At 35.5% G+C, this 17479-nt stretch overlaps 2 pseudogenes; both read left to right on the forward strand.

The window, feature by feature from the left end:
- Positions 1-5087: 5087 nt before the first annotated feature.
- Positions 5088-5206, forward strand: LOC112471008 (annotated as a pseudogene).
- Positions 5207-7723: 2517 nt separating this feature from the next.
- On the forward strand, positions 7724-15367 carry LOC102877704 (annotated as a pseudogene).
- The last annotated feature ends 2112 nt before the right edge of the window (positions 15368-17479 follow it).

Consider the following 17479-nt stretch of genomic DNA (forward strand, 5'->3'; position numbering starts at 1 on the left):
TATCCCCAATGTGTAAAAGAGTAGCTGGCACATAGTAGCCACTCAATAAATATTTGGTTATGTTTAGATTAATCTGTATGGATTACACTGTTTACCAATAATAACCTTGATTTCCTTTTTTAAATAGGAGCTTATTTTTATTTTATGAATATGAGGTATTAATGATATGGGTATGGGTATGTTAAGTCTTTCTTTGAATACTACTTATCCATATTTACAGTTTTTTTTTCTGTTTTCTTCATTTACTGTTTACTTAGACTTACTATGTTAGTTGAGTTTGGCGACTTCCTTTAATGATTCTACTTTTCACTAAATATTTGGTGATTCTTGGTTGCCTGTTTATATTTACACATGAAGACCTGGATTGAAAGGTATTTGTGGCTGGAATTCATATCCTCTGTAGATATGAAAATATCCTTGTTCTCTTAGCATTTAATGCAGAATGTGATTGCTATATCTCTAGTTTATTGTGCATAGGAGCATGGAAAAACCAGGAAGTTCCCCTTTCATGGTAGATGGTATGATTCTAGCCAGTCTTCTGAGTGCATGTACCAGCCAGATATTCCCTAATGCCCAGTCTGATAGCCTTCAATGTCAGGATTTTTCATTTAAATATTCATCCTGGGAAAAACACCAGAGATAGAGGTGGGGGGATTCACATAAGTATTCCTCACTCTTTTAATTAAATCTACTATTTGTCATCCTATGATCCATTCCCTTTCTCCCCTTGCTACCTCTGACCTAGGGTTATTCCAGGATTCTACTAGTAAAATTATTTTTGGAGGTCTCTCTTGCCTGTGTGGCTGTGCCACTGTCTAAACTCTATTTCTGGTAATTACTTAACTATGAAAAAATATTTGATATGACCTACAAATATGTGGCAAACATATTTCTCCATATGTATATCATTAGCCAAGATTTCATCATTAAAATATGATTTCTAAGTAGCAATTGGTTTCATTGATCTGCTCTACATAACATGGTGTTTGCTATCTCCTTAAGCATGGCTGCCAATTTGTATTTAATATACATACATATCCGGTGCTTACCAGCAGCAAGGATGCTTGAACTAGCATGTCACTTGAACTATACTAAAAAGATTAGGTGGCCAAATGTAATTCTTATACTTATTCAGCATGTGTTCCACAGACCAATGCCAGTCCCAAGACTGTTTGTTACCAATCCCTGATGAGATACGTATAATATATGAATCATACAAGTATAATTATACTGATAAAACATGCAGATGGTTAGTATTTAGACATTTTTAGAGCATTTCAACATTGCTGTTATATCCAAGTGCATGATTCCCTATTTTACAAAAGGCTACAGAAGATTGGATTTTGAAAAAATGGTCCTTCACCATAGAGAGTTGAGAAGCCTTGCTTTAGAGTGTCTCAATAATGCTTTTGGTCAGGTGGCATAGTTTCCCTTCTTATATTACCTTTGTCTTCCTCAGGGTTGGCCTTTAAGCCAAAGGACCTGGCTGCCTTCCAAGCAGTCGTTTCCGCATAGTATAATAGCTATAGCCAGTGAACTGAAAGTGCATTTCCTGCCACCATACTGTAAAATTATTATTAATGTAATAGGAGAATGCATTTCTGGTTTTGGCACTGATGTTTGGGATGCTGCATCAGGGCTGGTAGCTTGAAAGAGTGGACAATATTTTGGACTATGGATTAACAGAGATAAAACCACTAAGCATACTTCCTGTTAAAATATGCTACATTTGATCCATTTAGAGATAATTTAGTAGGAAAACATTTTAAATGAAAATAGAGAAATCTCTTCTTATATGGGACCATGAATCTTTGCTCAAAGAAAACTTTGAGGTGGGTCTTAGCTCATTTTAAGAAATACTTTTCTTACAAATAATGCAGTCGTTTTCCTTATCAGGTAAGTACTCAATCAGAGACTGATTTACAAACTATCATTGATTCTGTAGTAATGAATCCTGCAATGAGTTGAAAATTAGATTAAGCTCTAGGGCCCTTTGCAAAACAAGATTCTGTAATTATGAGCTGGGGTAATTTAAGCATCTAAGAAGGGAAAATTAACTTTAAATCAGGAGGCATTAAGTATGAGGCCCTGTGATTCCCCTTTAATTTAGAGAAAAATTCTGTTATGCTTCAGAAAGGATGTGATCCTGAGGGCAATTGACAGCTGAAAGTTTACTTGGAAATATATAAGGTCCCAGATCTGTAGTTTGGAGTCAAGAGGAGATAATGTGGACTCAAAAAAGGGGTAAATGGAAATATAGGCAGAAGTACATAAATATAGTACCTGGAAACCTTGTGTGGAGAGTCAATTCTTCCAGTAGTCTTCCTACATAGAACAATCCTGACCATTAAATCATTCTTCCTTCAAAAACTATTTATTCCTATGCTTCTAGTCTAGAGTAGTTGCAGATTCTGCAGGAGTTCATTTACTGGGGTTGTACAGCAGTCCACAGTAGTTCAGCCAGGTTAGTCCTTCCAGAATTTGAGAGCACCCTAGTGAAGAAAGACTCATGCAGATATGCAGTTATTTGTTAATGTTAGAGATTATGACTCCAAACGCAATCAGGGTAAAGCAAAGACTGAAAAGTAATTGGTCACTATTAGAACCATCTTAAGACTTCACAAATATAAATAAAAAGTTTGTTTCCCTTTACAATTATAAATTGAAGATTTATACCCAAGTTACTGTTGGAGATATGAAATTCTGGAGAGCAAAAATGTTTATTGAGTGTGAAAAGATTTTCCAATTGTTTATAAGGTCTTTATATTGTCTTTTGTTTATTAAAATGAAAAAATGTAATAACAATATTAGAAAGTTAATATGTTGCTAATGAGGCTTTCCTCTACTGAAAATATTTCTTAAAATCAAAGCAATAGGAAGAATTTAATGGCAAACTACCTACAGTGTCTGAATCAGTTTTTAAAATTATTTTTGACCCAATGTCCCAGAAACAAATCAATGTAAAAGATTATTAATATTTATTTGCTTACAGGTATAAAAGAAAGTAATGTGAAATGCTTTTTTCCAGAGAAGAATTTTGTTATTAGCCAATTCATACTGCTGCAAATATCTTGGATCCAAGACCGAAAGGCAGAAATGTAAATAATGATAGCACTGCTGCTGCTGCCCTAGATTAAATTACAAAACAAGCAGCACATTTAGAAATTTATGCTGGAAAAATCTTTCAAATGTGTCTGAATACAGAACAGTTACAGTGTTTGTGCAGTCATGCAGTTTGGACTTGTGCCAAGTGTAACGCTCTTATTCCTGGTCCCACCCTCCTGATGAGGAATCTGAAGGCCAGGTTACAATTCAAGGTCTCTATGGCTGGCTCAAGTTCCCCGCCAGGGTTTCAAAGCCTTCAGCTCTACTAAATTTGCTAGTGAAATAATGATAATAATAACCATTGGTGTTTACTATGTACCAAGCTTTAAGCAAGGTTAATTGCATGTTTTATCTCAATTAAATTTCACAACAAACCTATGAGGTAAGTACTCTTATGTTTAGATGGGGGGAAATTGGTGCTTAGTGAGGTTAAGAGAAATTGATCAAGGTCTCATTTAGAGGTATATTGAAGTATCAGTAGTCTCTCTTGATGTTAGTCTCCCAAGCCCCAGCATTTAGCTGCTGCCCTCACAGAAGACTTCCATCAACAGAAGGTTTTGTCTGCTATTGCTGCTGGTTGCTTTCAGCCATACCTCTAAAAAGTTGTCAGTGGCTCTCAGTAGCTGAGCTTTGTGATAGTCCCTGTACCAGCCTCTGGTATTATGGGCTCTTCAGTAGTGATGTAACATTACTACAGGGTTTCCAATTCACCCTTAGTGACAGAAACAGTTAAGTAATAAGTAAAAGACCTTTACTTCTGCTTCAAGGAAACCATTCTATAAAACACCAGCTAGCTTACCCATTCTAATTGCCTATCTTTGATTTAAGCAAAATTTAGAAATTAAAATTGGTGTGAGATGAGGTCAGAAAGACCCACTGAGTCTCAATCCAATGAATTGGAAGAGATTGAAAATCTAGGCATCACCCAGAAAGGCTGCTACAAAATAATCCACAGATAGAGCAATCTTAGGCCAAGCCAAAGGAGTCCATTACTAAGAGTAGTGTGGCAGGTTTTCTATGGAAGACTTTGTTTCCGTCTAGTAATTCTCTATATAGTGTGAGCAATGGCTGCGTGAGGCTGTGGTTCTGTCTCTTTGATTTTAGTGTCCTGGGTCTGTGTTCATATTGTCCTTTTTTTTGTGGCTAATTTTCTCTGTGGGGTTAGTATTTTTCTATACAACATGACACTGGGAGTAACATTTTTAGCTGTGTTTGCCAGGAAAATTCCCTTCTTGGAATCCAAAGCGAAATCAACACCACACTTTGCAGAGATATAGATGGTAGGATTCTTGCAGTAAAATGTCACCCCAATTACCCCAGAAAGCAGGAGCCCTGTTGTTGCTACTTAACCACTTCTTGCCCATTACTGTTGCAGGTTGGCTCCTTTCACACAAATTACCTCAGGAGATCTTTCAGACGGGTCTGCCGTTGCAAGAGCATATATTATGATAGGCTATCACCTGTTTATGTTGTACTTGTCTCTCTAAGACTCTTGCTTATTTTTAACATTTGGTTGGAATTTCCACTGTAGGATTACCATGGAGAAAACACACACACACACACACACACACACACACACACACACACACACACAGTTTCAGAGTTGCTCTGAATTAAACTTTTGGAACATTTAGACTTAATTTTCCCCAACCTCCACCTGGTTCGCAGGTGAGCTTGCCTCCAAAGTCCCACAGTAGCAAAATGCTTTGAGTCTTAGATTCTCTTCCCTCTTCCTTTTCCCCTCTGTACCCTCTCTTTCCAAAGTTACCAGGCTACACTAAATTTCACGCTTTGCTGTGTTGCATGCTTCCTGAACAGTCTAGCTCCCAAGAAGAGAAAAGAAAGTTGGGCTATGTAAATACACTTTTTCTTAATATAATGTAAACATATAAAATATATAATATAAATGGAATCATACAATATTTGTCCTTTTGTGTCTGGCTTATTTCACCAACATAATATCTTCAAGATTTACCCATATTGTCTATGGCCATGCTACCCTGAACAAGCCCAATCCTGTCTGATCTCAAAAACTAAGCAGAGTTGGGCCTGGTTAGTACTTGGATGGGAGACCACCTAGGAAGACCAGGTGCCGTAGGCATAAAAAATAAAAAATAGAAAATAAGAGATCGTAAGCTGACAAGGTCCTTGCCATCTGTGAGGTCAACCAAGGGTTACCTTGCCTAAAAAAAAAAAAAAAAAAGATTTACCCATATTGTAGCATGTATTAAAATTATATTCCTTTTTAAAGCTGAATAATATGCCATTGTACGGATAGCCCACATTTTGTTTATTCCCCTGTTTTGGCTACTATGAATAGGAATCTTATAAACTTTCATGTACAAGTTTTTGTTTGAAAACCTGTTTTAACTTCTTTTGTATATATAGATAGGAATACAAATTGTTGTATCATATGGTAACTCTATGTTTAACATTTTGTGGAATCATCAAAATGTTCTCCACAGTGGTTGCAGTATTTTACATTCCCACCAGCAATGTACAAGGGTTCCAATTTCTCCACAGCCTTGCTAACACTTGTTATTTTCTATTTTTAAAAATTTTAAAATAAACTTATGTGATGTTCTCATAGTAAAAAAAAATTAATTATGGCCATCCTTGTGGGTGTGAAGGGGTATCTCTTGTGTTTTTGATTTGTATTTCCCTGATGGAGGAGTGAATGAGGATCATAGAAAAGACAGGTATATTTTTGTTTTCTCTTCACATACGGGATACCAGGAATAGGAAAAACTGTTTCTCTCAGAAAAGATTTATGAGATAGGTACTATTATTACTTTTGTAAATGAGGAAAATGAGATTCAGAGAGCTAAAATGATTTATCCAAGGTCACACAAATATGTGGTGAAGTCATGTAACCTGTGCAGTTTGACCTTGGAGTCTGTACTCTTAACCACAATACCACAATGACGCTCTGAAACTAAACTAAAAGGTCCCAAAGAGCAGACACGATATCTACTGCATCTTCTATGCTTGCTCTGCCTCTCTCACAAACTAGACAATATTAAACTTTACACACAGGAAGAACTCTAGAAATATCTATTAACCAACCATGGAAATATTGAAAAACCTGCTTGAAGGGCTCAGAATTATTAAAGCAGAAACTGTATGAGTAAAAGAATCATAAGTAGAAAGGGTTTTATTAATACTGCTTTCTGCAGCTGTTCTGATCTGAGCACTTCTTATCTGTTTTCACCCTGGAAGCTGTTTTCTTTTCTTCAGTATCTACATTCTTCTGTGTACTGTGTACATAAGAGAGGAATTTTAAAACTCCTCTTGTGGGAAGACATTCTTCCTGCTTAAAGTTCAAACTTCAGACTAATCTTGCATTATGCACAAGCACGTATGATAGGAAAAAGAATTACAAGAAGTATTTACAACCTCTACTCCTCACACATCCACTAAAGAGAATTCTGTCCTTGCACACTCTGTTCCTGGACTTTGTTCCAAAGATTAGGATAATGGTTAAGAGAGAGAAATGAAACAAGCCAGGATTTGTTTGATTTACACTGGAAAGGTTAGACATTACTAAAAGTAGAAAAAATTAACTTAGGCTAGATAGGAGTGTTTTAGGTAATTTTGAGAGAGATAGAAAGAGATTGGAGTATCTGCTATGCCATAATAAGTGGGAATGTTGGGAAGTAAATGTATGAAATTATTTTTTAAAAGATAGTTTGTTGTGTGTTGTAAAAGGCATATTAAGAGAAAAAATAAAATGTAATATTTTTACATTTCTTTTTGGATTTTAGACAAATATTTATTTGGACATTGACACCATGCTGACACTGCCATGAGGTAGATTGATTTTATATAGGTTACATTTGGAAGATAAGCTCTAATTTTAACAAGGGCGCAGGAGTCTAAATTGGTACAGCCACTTTGGGGTATAATCTGGCAGTTTTAGTAAAATTGAAAATGTTAATAACCTATAACACACAAATTCCATTTCTTCCCTCGAGAAAAACACATATGTGTAATGGCAGACATATACAAGAATATTTTCTACAATGTAAAAATTTGAAAACAGCTTTTCTGATGTCAGTATCATGATGGGGAGAGATGACCCCTTAAATTTATAACAAATTGGACAACTATAATTCAAAAAAGTTTCCTCTGCCCAACACACAAACATGCCTGAGAGATCCTTGCATCAGTACACCTGAATGTGGGCATATTGGAATGCGTAGGGGAGGTAGAATGGGGAAAGGACAAAGACAGTATCCACAGACACAGTTTGATGTTGCTACAACCTCAGTCAACATGGTAGCAATGGAAGGGTCAGGTGCAGCCCCCACACTACAGTCCAGTGAAGGGTAACAGGGGCAGAAACAGCCTTGGTGCCCGAGAAGCTGGTTCCCACCATTGCGGCAGAACCCAGCAGAGGCAGCAGAGATGCCTCTAACAACACAGTGGTGCCTATAGCCATTACTAAGACGGAGGCACTGCTGCTGGTTTGCAAACTCAGCTCTTCTCCACCCACCACACCACCCTACATCACGATGGTGGTGCCCCAAGGCTGAGGCAACCCAGACACAGTGGAGACACTCAGCAACCTGGTCACCTAGGAGTCAATTTCCATGACAATAATGACACCCCCTCCACCATGATCCCAGAGGCACGAGCTGTGCAGGTAAGAGAAAACAAAAACTTGTGCTATAGCACCATCTACTGGAAAACAAAAGAAAGACCTGCTTAATTGTTAAGATCAAAACAGTACCTAAAAAAGAAAAGAGCCCAGTAGTTCAAATGCCCTGGCAGAGGAATAATACATCAAGTAACATGAACCAAGATAACACGGTAACACAAAAAGATAATTACAAGTCTCCGGAAACCAAACTCCAAGTCATGGAAGTTTGTGATTTAAATGACAGAGCATTCAAGAGAGCAGTTATGAGGAAACTCAACAAGATACGAGAAAACTCAGAAAGGCAGTTCAATGAACTCAGGAATAAAATTAATGAACAAAAGGAGTACTTTTCCAAAGAGATTTAAACTATAAAAAAGAACCAAACAGAAATTCTGGAGCTGAAGAACTCAATAAATGAAGTGATGAATGCATTAGAAAGTGTTGGAAATAGAGTAGAACATATAGAAGAGAGAATTAGCTAACTTGAAGACAGAAATATAGAAATGATTCAGGTGGAAGAAGAGAGACAGAATTAACATTTTTTTAAAAAATGAAAGAACTCTATGAGATCTGACTTCATTAGAAAGAACAACATAAGGATAATAGATATCCCATAAGGAAAAGAGAGGGAGAAGGGAACAGACTTTATTGAAAGAAATAACTGATGAGAACTTCTCAAACCCAGGGAAGAAACTGGTCATTCAGGTTCAAGAAGCTAACAGAACACCTAATTATTTCAAAGCCAAAAGACTTTTACCAAAACACATTATATTAAAACCATCTTAAGTTAATTATAAAGAAAGAATTCTCAAGGCATCCAGGGAAAAAAGACAGTAACCTACAAAGTAAACCTCATCAGATTATCGTAAATTTTCTTAGTAGAAACTCTGCAGGCCAGAAGAGAGTGGAATCACATATTCGAAATATTGAAAGAGAGAAAACACCAACCAAGAATAATATATACAGCAAAGTTATCCTAGATATAAAAGAGAAATGAACACTTTCCCAAACAAACAAAAGCTGGAGGACTTTACCAGCACAAGCCTTGTATTATAAGAAATATTGAAAAGAGCTCTTCTACTTGAAACAAAAAGACAAAAGTATACAAAACTCTGAGTAAGGTGACAAAAAGACAGACAGAAGCAAGAAAATACAACTCTATTTCAGAATAGGGTCATAAACAATTATAACATAAAGCCTAAAGGGGAAAAAAAGCATTAAAATAACTATAGCTACTGGGTGTAGTAATAAATGCATAACATAAAAGGAAATAATCTGTGACAACAAACATAAAAGGGGAGGAGGAAAAGAACTGACATTTATAAGCAAATGAAGATAAGATGCTATTAGAAGGAAAAGGACAATTTTATCTATCAGACATCTTTGCAAACCTCATGGTAACCACGAAAGAAAAATCCAGAACTGAGACAGAAACCATAAAAAAAGGAAATTGAGGAAAACATAATAAAACTAATGAACTCAAATAACAGACAGAAGCGCAAGGGAAAAGAAACAATGAAAATATGGACCAGAAAACAAAAAATAAAATGGCTGAAGTAACACCTCATATATCAATAATCACCCTAAATATAAATGAACTGAACTCACCCATCAAAAGGTACAGAGAAGCTGGATAGATTAAAAAACAAGAGCCAACTATATGTTCCCTTCAGAAGACCCATCTCAGCTCCAAAGACAAACATAGGCTCAATATGAAGAGGTAGAAGATGATATTCCAAGGAAATGGTATCCAGAGAGGGAAAAAAAAGCTGGTGTAGCAATACTTACATCAGGCAAAGCAGATTTCAAGACAAAAAAAAAAGTGACAAGAGACAACAATAGATACTTTATAATGGAAAAGGGGACACTCTGTCAAGAAAACATAACAGTTATTAACAGATTGCAGCCAACCTAGGAGCACCAAAATATATAAAGCAATTATTAAAAGACTTAAAGGAAGAAATTGACAGCAATACAATAATAGTAGAAGACTTTAATACCCAACCGACACCAATGGATAGCTCATCCAGAACAAAAGTCAACAAGAAAACATTGGCCTTAAATGACACATTAGACCTCATAGACTTAATCGACATTCATAGAAATTTCCATCCCAAAATGACAGAATACACATTCTTCTTCTAAAGTGCACATGGAACATTCTCAAGGATAGATCATATGTTGAGATTCAAAATAAGTCCCAATAAATTTAAGAAAATTGAAATCATTCTAAGCATCCTCTCTGACTACAGTGGTATGAAACTAGAAATGAACTATAAGAAGATAGCTGGAAAGTCAAAATATGTGAAGATTAAACAACATGTTACTGAAAAACTATTGGGTCAATGAAGAAATAAAAGAAGAAATCAAAAGATATATAAAGACAAACAAATATGAATATATGACATACCAAAATATTTGAGATGCAGCAAAAGAGATATACAGAGAGGAAAGTTTATAGTAATACAGGCCTACTTCCAGAAAGAGGAAAAATCTCAGAAAAAAAATCTAATATCGCACTTTAAGGAACTAGAAACAAATGAAGCCCAAAGTCAGTAGAAGGAAGGAAATAATAAAAATCAGAGCAAAAATAAATGAAATAGAGAATAAAAAGACAACAGGAAACCAATGAAACAAAGAACTGGTTCTCTGAAAAGATAAAACAAAATTAACAAGCCTTTTGCTAGACTCACTAAGGAAAAGGGAGAGAAGACTCAAAATCAGAAATGAAAGAGAAATTACAATGGATGCCACAGAAATACAAAGGATTATGCAAGAATACTATGAAAGCCTATACGCCACCAAATGGGAAACCTAGAAAAAATGGACAAATGCTTAGAAGTATACAATCTTCCTAGATTGAATCATGAAGATTTATAAATCCTGACTAGAGCTGTGGATCCCAAGAGGAAGGATCTATTTAATGTGAATCCCAAGAAGGAATTCATTTGCTGAGATGGATGCCCCATGGTCAAATGAGGGCCCAAATTTTATAAATAATAAAGGCCTAGTGGTCAGTTGCTCACAGGGGCTCCTCAAGTACTCTGTATACCTCAGACTAAACTCTCAGCTTCCTGCACTATGCCCCATTTGTTTACACTGTCTAAGTCAACCACTGCAGAGAAACACTGGTTTTATCTTTCTACTACAGACCTAAGACCTGTCCCATCCAATCAGAACTGCACAATTTGGATACCTCGTTTATATAAAATGGACCTAACTGATAATCTGGGTGGGACCTTTATCTCAGGGGAACACCATTTGGGTTGCTACCTGGATCTGTGTCTCTCAGGCTGTAGCTCCTTTTGCTCAAATAAATGCTTTTCATTCTTTATTACAGTCTAAAATTAATTTTGGTGTACAGAGCAATCACTAGTAAAGAAATTGAAACAGTAATAAAAAAATCTTCCAAAAACAAAAATCCAGGACTAGGTAGCTTCACTGGTGAATTCTACCAAACATTCAAAGAAGATTTAATGCTCGTCCTTCCTAAATTCTTCCAAAAAGTTAAAGATGCAGAAATGCTTCCTAACTCATCTTATGAGACCAACATTACCCTGATACTAAAACCATGGAAGGACATCACACAAAAAAAGAAAATTACAGGCAAATGTCTCTAATGAACATAGATGCAAAAATCCTCAACAAAATACTAGTAAACTGAATGCAACAATACATTAAGAAGACTATATATCACGTTCAAGTAGGATTCATTCCAGAGATGCAAGGATGGTTCAACATTCTCAAATCAATCAATGTGATACACTACATAAACAAAATGAAAGATAAAAATCACATGATCATCTCAATAGATATATAAAAAGATATGACATCCATTTATGATAAAAAAACTATCAATAAAATGGATATAGAAGGAAAGTACCTCAACATAATAAAGGCCATATATGACAAACCCAATGCTCAAATCATAATGGTGAGAAACTGAAAGATTTTCCTCTAAGATCAAGAGCAAGATAATAATCCCCATTCTTGCCATTGTTATTCAACATAGTACTATAAGTCATAACCAGAGCACCCAAATTGAAAAGAAAGAAGTAAAACTATCACTATTTGTGGATGACATAATTTTATATGTAGAAAAAACTAAAGACTCTACCATAAAACTATTAGGAATAATAAACAAATACAGTAAAGTTGAAGGATACAAAATCAATATACAAATATCTGTTGTGTTTCTATATTCTAACAACAAAATATCAGAAAGAGAAATGAAGAAAATAATCGCATTTATAATTGAAAAAGAAATAATAAAATACCTAGGAATAAACTAAACAAAAGAGGTGAAAGACCTGTATACTGAAAACTACATTGTTGAAAGAAATTGAAGAAGACACAAAGAAATGGAAAGATATTTTATTTTCACGGATTGGAAAACCTAACATTTTTACGATGTCCATATTACCTAAAGCAATCTTCGGATTCAATGCAATCCCTATCAAAATTCCAGTGGCATTTATTACAGAAATAGAACAAAAACTCCTAAAATTTGTATGGAACCACAAAAGAACCCAAATAGCCAAGGCATCCTGAGGGGGAGAAAAAAACAGAGCTGGCAGTATCACACTCCTTAATTTCAAACTATACTCAAAGCTAAAGTAATCAAAACAGTGTGATATTAGAAGAAAAACAGATACACAAACCAATGGAACAGAATTGAGAGCTCAGAAAAAAAATACCTACAGATTTATGGGCAACTAATTTATGACAATAGAGCCAAAAATATAAAATTGAGGGGAAAAAAAACTTCAACAAATGTTGTCGAGAAAACTGGATAACCACATACGAAAGAATAAAACTAGACCACTATATTACACTATACACAAAAATTAACTCAAAATGGATTAAAGACTTGAATATAAGACCCAAAACCATAAAATATATATAAGAAAACATAGGCACAAATCTTCTGGACATTGATCTCAGAGGTATTTTGTGAATCTGACTATAAAGACCATGGAAACAAAAGCAAAAATAAACAAGTAGGACTACATCGAACTAAAAATTTGCACAGCAAAATAAACCATCGACAAAACAAAAAGGCAACCAACCAAATGGGAGAAGATAGTAGCAAATAATACCTCTGATAAGGGGCTAACATCCAAAATATATAAAGAACTCATACAACTTGACAACAAAAAAAAATGAACAATCTGATTTAAAAAATGGCAGAAAATCTGAATAGACATTTTTTCAAGGAAGACATGAAGATGGCCGACAGGCATGTAAAATGATGTTCAACATCACTGGTTATTAGAGAAATGGAAATCAAAACCATAATGAGATATCACATTACACCTGTTAGAATGGCTATTATAAAGTATAGCATAGTGAATATAGTCAATAATATTGTAATAAATATGTCAACTGTAATTGAAAATAAAAAATAACAAAAAAAGATGAAAGGGAAAAAATATATAAGAACTAAATGTTGAAGAAGATGTAGAGAAAAGGGATCTCTTGTACACTGTTGGTGAGAATGTAAGTTGGTGCAGCCACTATGGAAAACACTATAGAGGTTCCTCAAAAAATTAAGAATAGAACTAACATATGATCCAACAATTCCTTTTCTGAGTATTTATCTGAAAAATCTGAAAACATTAATTTATAAACATATATGTACCCCTGTGTTCATTGTAGCATTATTTACGATAGCCAAAATATGGAGAAAACCTGTGTGTCTGTCAGTGGATGAATGAATAAGGAAGGTGTGAGATAGATATATAATGAATACTATTCAGCCATAAAAGAGATGAAATACTGCAATTGGTGACAATATAGATGGATCTTGAGGGTATCATGCCAAGTGAACTAAGTCACATGGCAAATGACAAAAAAAAATGATTTTACTAATGTGTAGATTATAAAACAAAAAGTAACAAACTAATGAAACAAACTCATATATAATGACAACAGAATAGTGGTTACCAGAGGGGAAGGGGGAGGGGGTAGGGTAAATTGGTAAAGGGGGTCAAATATATGGTAACAAAAGGAGGCCAGACTTTTGGTGGTAAGCACTCAATAGAGTACACAGATTTCGAATTACAATGTTGTACACCTGAAATTTATGTTATTAACCTCAAGTTAAGGTGAAGGGTTAAAGAAGTATAAATTAGTAGTTGATAGATGGTCACGGGGATGGGGAGCACAGCATAGGGAATGCAGTCAGCAGTAATGTAATGGCTAGGTGGAGAGCCCAAAGTGAGAAAGAGCAATTAGGAGATCATTTTGTAAACTATATAAATGTCTAACCAATGTCCTGCATACTTGAAACTAATAAAACAAAATTTTTTAAAAAGTAAAATAAAGATAAAAGTGGTATATTCAATGGAATACAATAGAGCAGTCACAATAAATTAAAGCTATATTTATCAATATGAATATATCCTCAGAATATAACACTGAGTAAAGAAAGGGAGTTACAGAATGACACAAACCATATAACACTTATGTAAAAAGCATACAAAATAATACTATATATTTACATATTTTTATGAGTACACGTATCTGTGCATAAAATAAAAAAAATAATTATGGGGGAGGAGGAGGTGGTCCTGGGAGAATGAGAAGGAAGCTGAAATGAGGAGCTTGAGGGAGGGAGCCCAGCCGCCTGCTCTTCATAAGCAGAAGCCCAGGCCAGGGCCGTCACACTGCTCTAGGTCCTCCTGGGAGGAGGCAGCTAAACTGAGTGATTGCCCATGTGTGTGGCATGAGCAGAAGCTGCTGTCTGCCCACTTCGCCTTCCCTTCTCTCCTTGTCCCCACTGCCGTTTCCACCCCGGAGTAGCACCATATCAGTGCTGGCAACCAAAGTCAGTAAAAAAGAGCTCAACTCGAACCATGATGGGACCAACAAGACCTCAGAAAAAGAACAAGCAATTGAACATATTGATGAAGTATAAAACGAAAATAGACAGATTTAATGAATAGTGAGGAGATTTCGAAAGTAGAAATATAATGAACTCCGCCAACTATTTTTTCAGAACTGATCGCCAAAATCCCAAATTTTTTGGTAAGGACATTTGTCAACCATCAACAAGAGTCTGCACTGCTTGGGGAAGAGGATTAAGAGGGGTTGCATTATTTGACAGGAATTGAAGTGACAGAATTTGAAGATATTAAATCAGGTCACAGAACAGATTTTTATTTTGATGACAATAAAGTCCTCTCCAGAGAATTTCATCTGAATGAGAGTGGTGATCCATCTTTAAAGTCCACTGAAACCAAATGGAAATCTGGAAAGGATTCGATGAAACTTTCAAGTCAAATGCAAAATAAAGCCAGCAGAAAGAAACAGTATGAGGAACCAGAGATATCTTCTTTACCTGGTTTACTGACCATTCTAATGCAGGTGCAGATTAATTAGAAGAAGTCATCAAAGATGATATTTGTTCAAATCTATTCAGTGCCACTTGTTTCCTGACATGGATGATGAAGAAGGGGGGGAGAGGAGGAGGAGGAGGAGGAGACGGAGAAAGAAGAGGGAGAAGAGGAAAAGGAATATGAAGAGGAAGAAGAGGAAGAAGAGAAATAAGAGGAAGAGGAAGAAGAAGAGGAAGAAGAGGACAAGGAAGAAGAAGAGGAGGGAGAGGAAGAAGAGGAAGAAGAGAAGGAGGAGGAGGAAGAGGAGGAGGAGGAGAGTTGGAAGATATTGATGAAGAAAGGGATAAGGATGAAGGCAAAAAAGATGACGATGATAGCACTAAATAGAACTATTCCATCAATAGGCAAAGTATAATGAAAACCTACCCAAATGGATAGTATGTAATTTTTGCACAGGTCTCTGTTTAGTAAATACATCACTGTATACTGGTCAGGAACCTTGGTCCAATAAAGAAACAAAGATTGAAGAAAAACAATTAAGAAAGGATATATACTAAACTCATAGCAGTAGTTACTTCTGGGGTGTAGGAGAAGTGAATGAAATCAGGGATAGTGACCAAAGGGGATTTTAAGCTTATTTGTAATGTCTTGATTCTTTTTTAAAAACTTTTTTATTTTAAAATAGGAAGTTGCAGAAATGGTCCATATATATTAGGCAGAGATAAAAACCTATGAACCCTTCCCCAATGATGATATCTTATATTGTGTAGTACAATGTCAATACCAGAAATTTGACATTGGTAAATTTATCTTAACTACACCACAGACTTGGTTCAGTTTTCACCCTTCTTAATCAGTGTGTGTGTGTGCGTGTGCGTGTGTGTGTGTGTGTGTTGGTTCTATGCAATTTTATTTCGTGTATAATTTTATGTACTCATCACCACAGTCAAGATACAGAGCTGTTCTATCACCATAAAAGAACGTCTTTGTGCTACCTCTCTGTATTCTCATTCATTCCTATTGTACCCCACTTCCATCCCTGTCCCCTGGCAATCACTAATCGGTTCTTCATTTCTATAGTTTTGTCATTTTGTGAACGTTATATAAATGGAATTATACAGCATATAATTTTCTGGGATTGGCTTTTTTTCCCCCTTTAAGTCCACTTAAGTTGTAGCATATTTCAGTAGTCTATTCCTTTACATTGCTAAAACGTATTCTATGGGATGGATATAACAGTTTGTTCAACCATTCACCTGTAGAACAGCATTTGACTTGTTGCCAATATTTTTATATTATTAATAAGGCTGCTACTAACATCCATGTACAGAATTTTTATATGAACATAAGTCATTATTTCTTTGAATAAATGTCCAGGAGTGTAAATACTTGGTTTATGGTAATTGCATGTTTAGTTTTATAAGAAACTACAACAATGCTTTTCATAGTGGCTTTACCATTTGGCATTACCACCAATTAAACATCTGGTTTTTGTGTATTCTCATTATTTTTTATTTGAACGTTCTGTTAGGTCTGTGATGATATTGCATTGTGGTTTTAATAATGGCTAATAATGTTGGACCTATTTTCATGTGCTTATTTGCCACCTGTACTTTATTCATCCTCTCTCTTTTTATTAAGTTTATTGGGGTAACATTGGTTAATACAATTATATAATTTTCAGGTGTACGTTATCATTTGACATCTGTATATTCTATTGTGTGTTTACCACCCAAAGTCCAATTTCTTTCAGCTACCATATATTTGATCCCCTTTACCCACTTCACCCTCCCCTACCCCCTATATTTGACCCCCTTTACCCTGTCTACCTCCCCCTTCCTCCCCTACCCCTACCCTCTAGTAACCACTAGTCTATAGTCCATGTCCATGAGTCTGTTTGTCCAATTCCTTTGTTGCTCTTAGGTGTATATGCCATGTATAAGTGATATCATGTGATTTTCAACTTTTTCTGTCTGGCTTATTTCGCTTAGCATGATTATCTCGAGGTCCATCCATGTTATTGCAAATGGTAGTGTTTCATCTCTTCTTATGGCTGAGTAATATTCCATTGTATATATGTACCACAGCTTCTTTATCCAATCACCTAGTGTAGGATACATTTGGTTGCTTCCATGTCCTGGCCACCATAAATAATGCTGCTATGACTATCAGCATGCAAATATCTTTTCAGACATGAGTTTTCAAGTCTTTGGGGTAAATATCTGCTGAGTTTTCAATGGAAACTTTGCAAGCCAGAAGGGACTGGCAAGAGATATTCAAAGTAATAAAAAAGAAGAATCTACAAACATGAATATTTTACCCAGCAAGGCTTTTGATTAAAATGGAAGGTGAGATAAAGAGCTTCCCAGACAGAGAAAAGCTTAATGAACTC

The sequence above is a fragment of the Pteropus alecto genome, unplaced genomic scaffold (assembly GCF_000325575.1).
Source record: "Pteropus alecto unplaced genomic scaffold, ASM32557v1 scaffold821, whole genome shotgun sequence".
Taxonomy (NCBI): domain Eukaryota; kingdom Metazoa; phylum Chordata; class Mammalia; order Chiroptera; family Pteropodidae; genus Pteropus; species Pteropus alecto.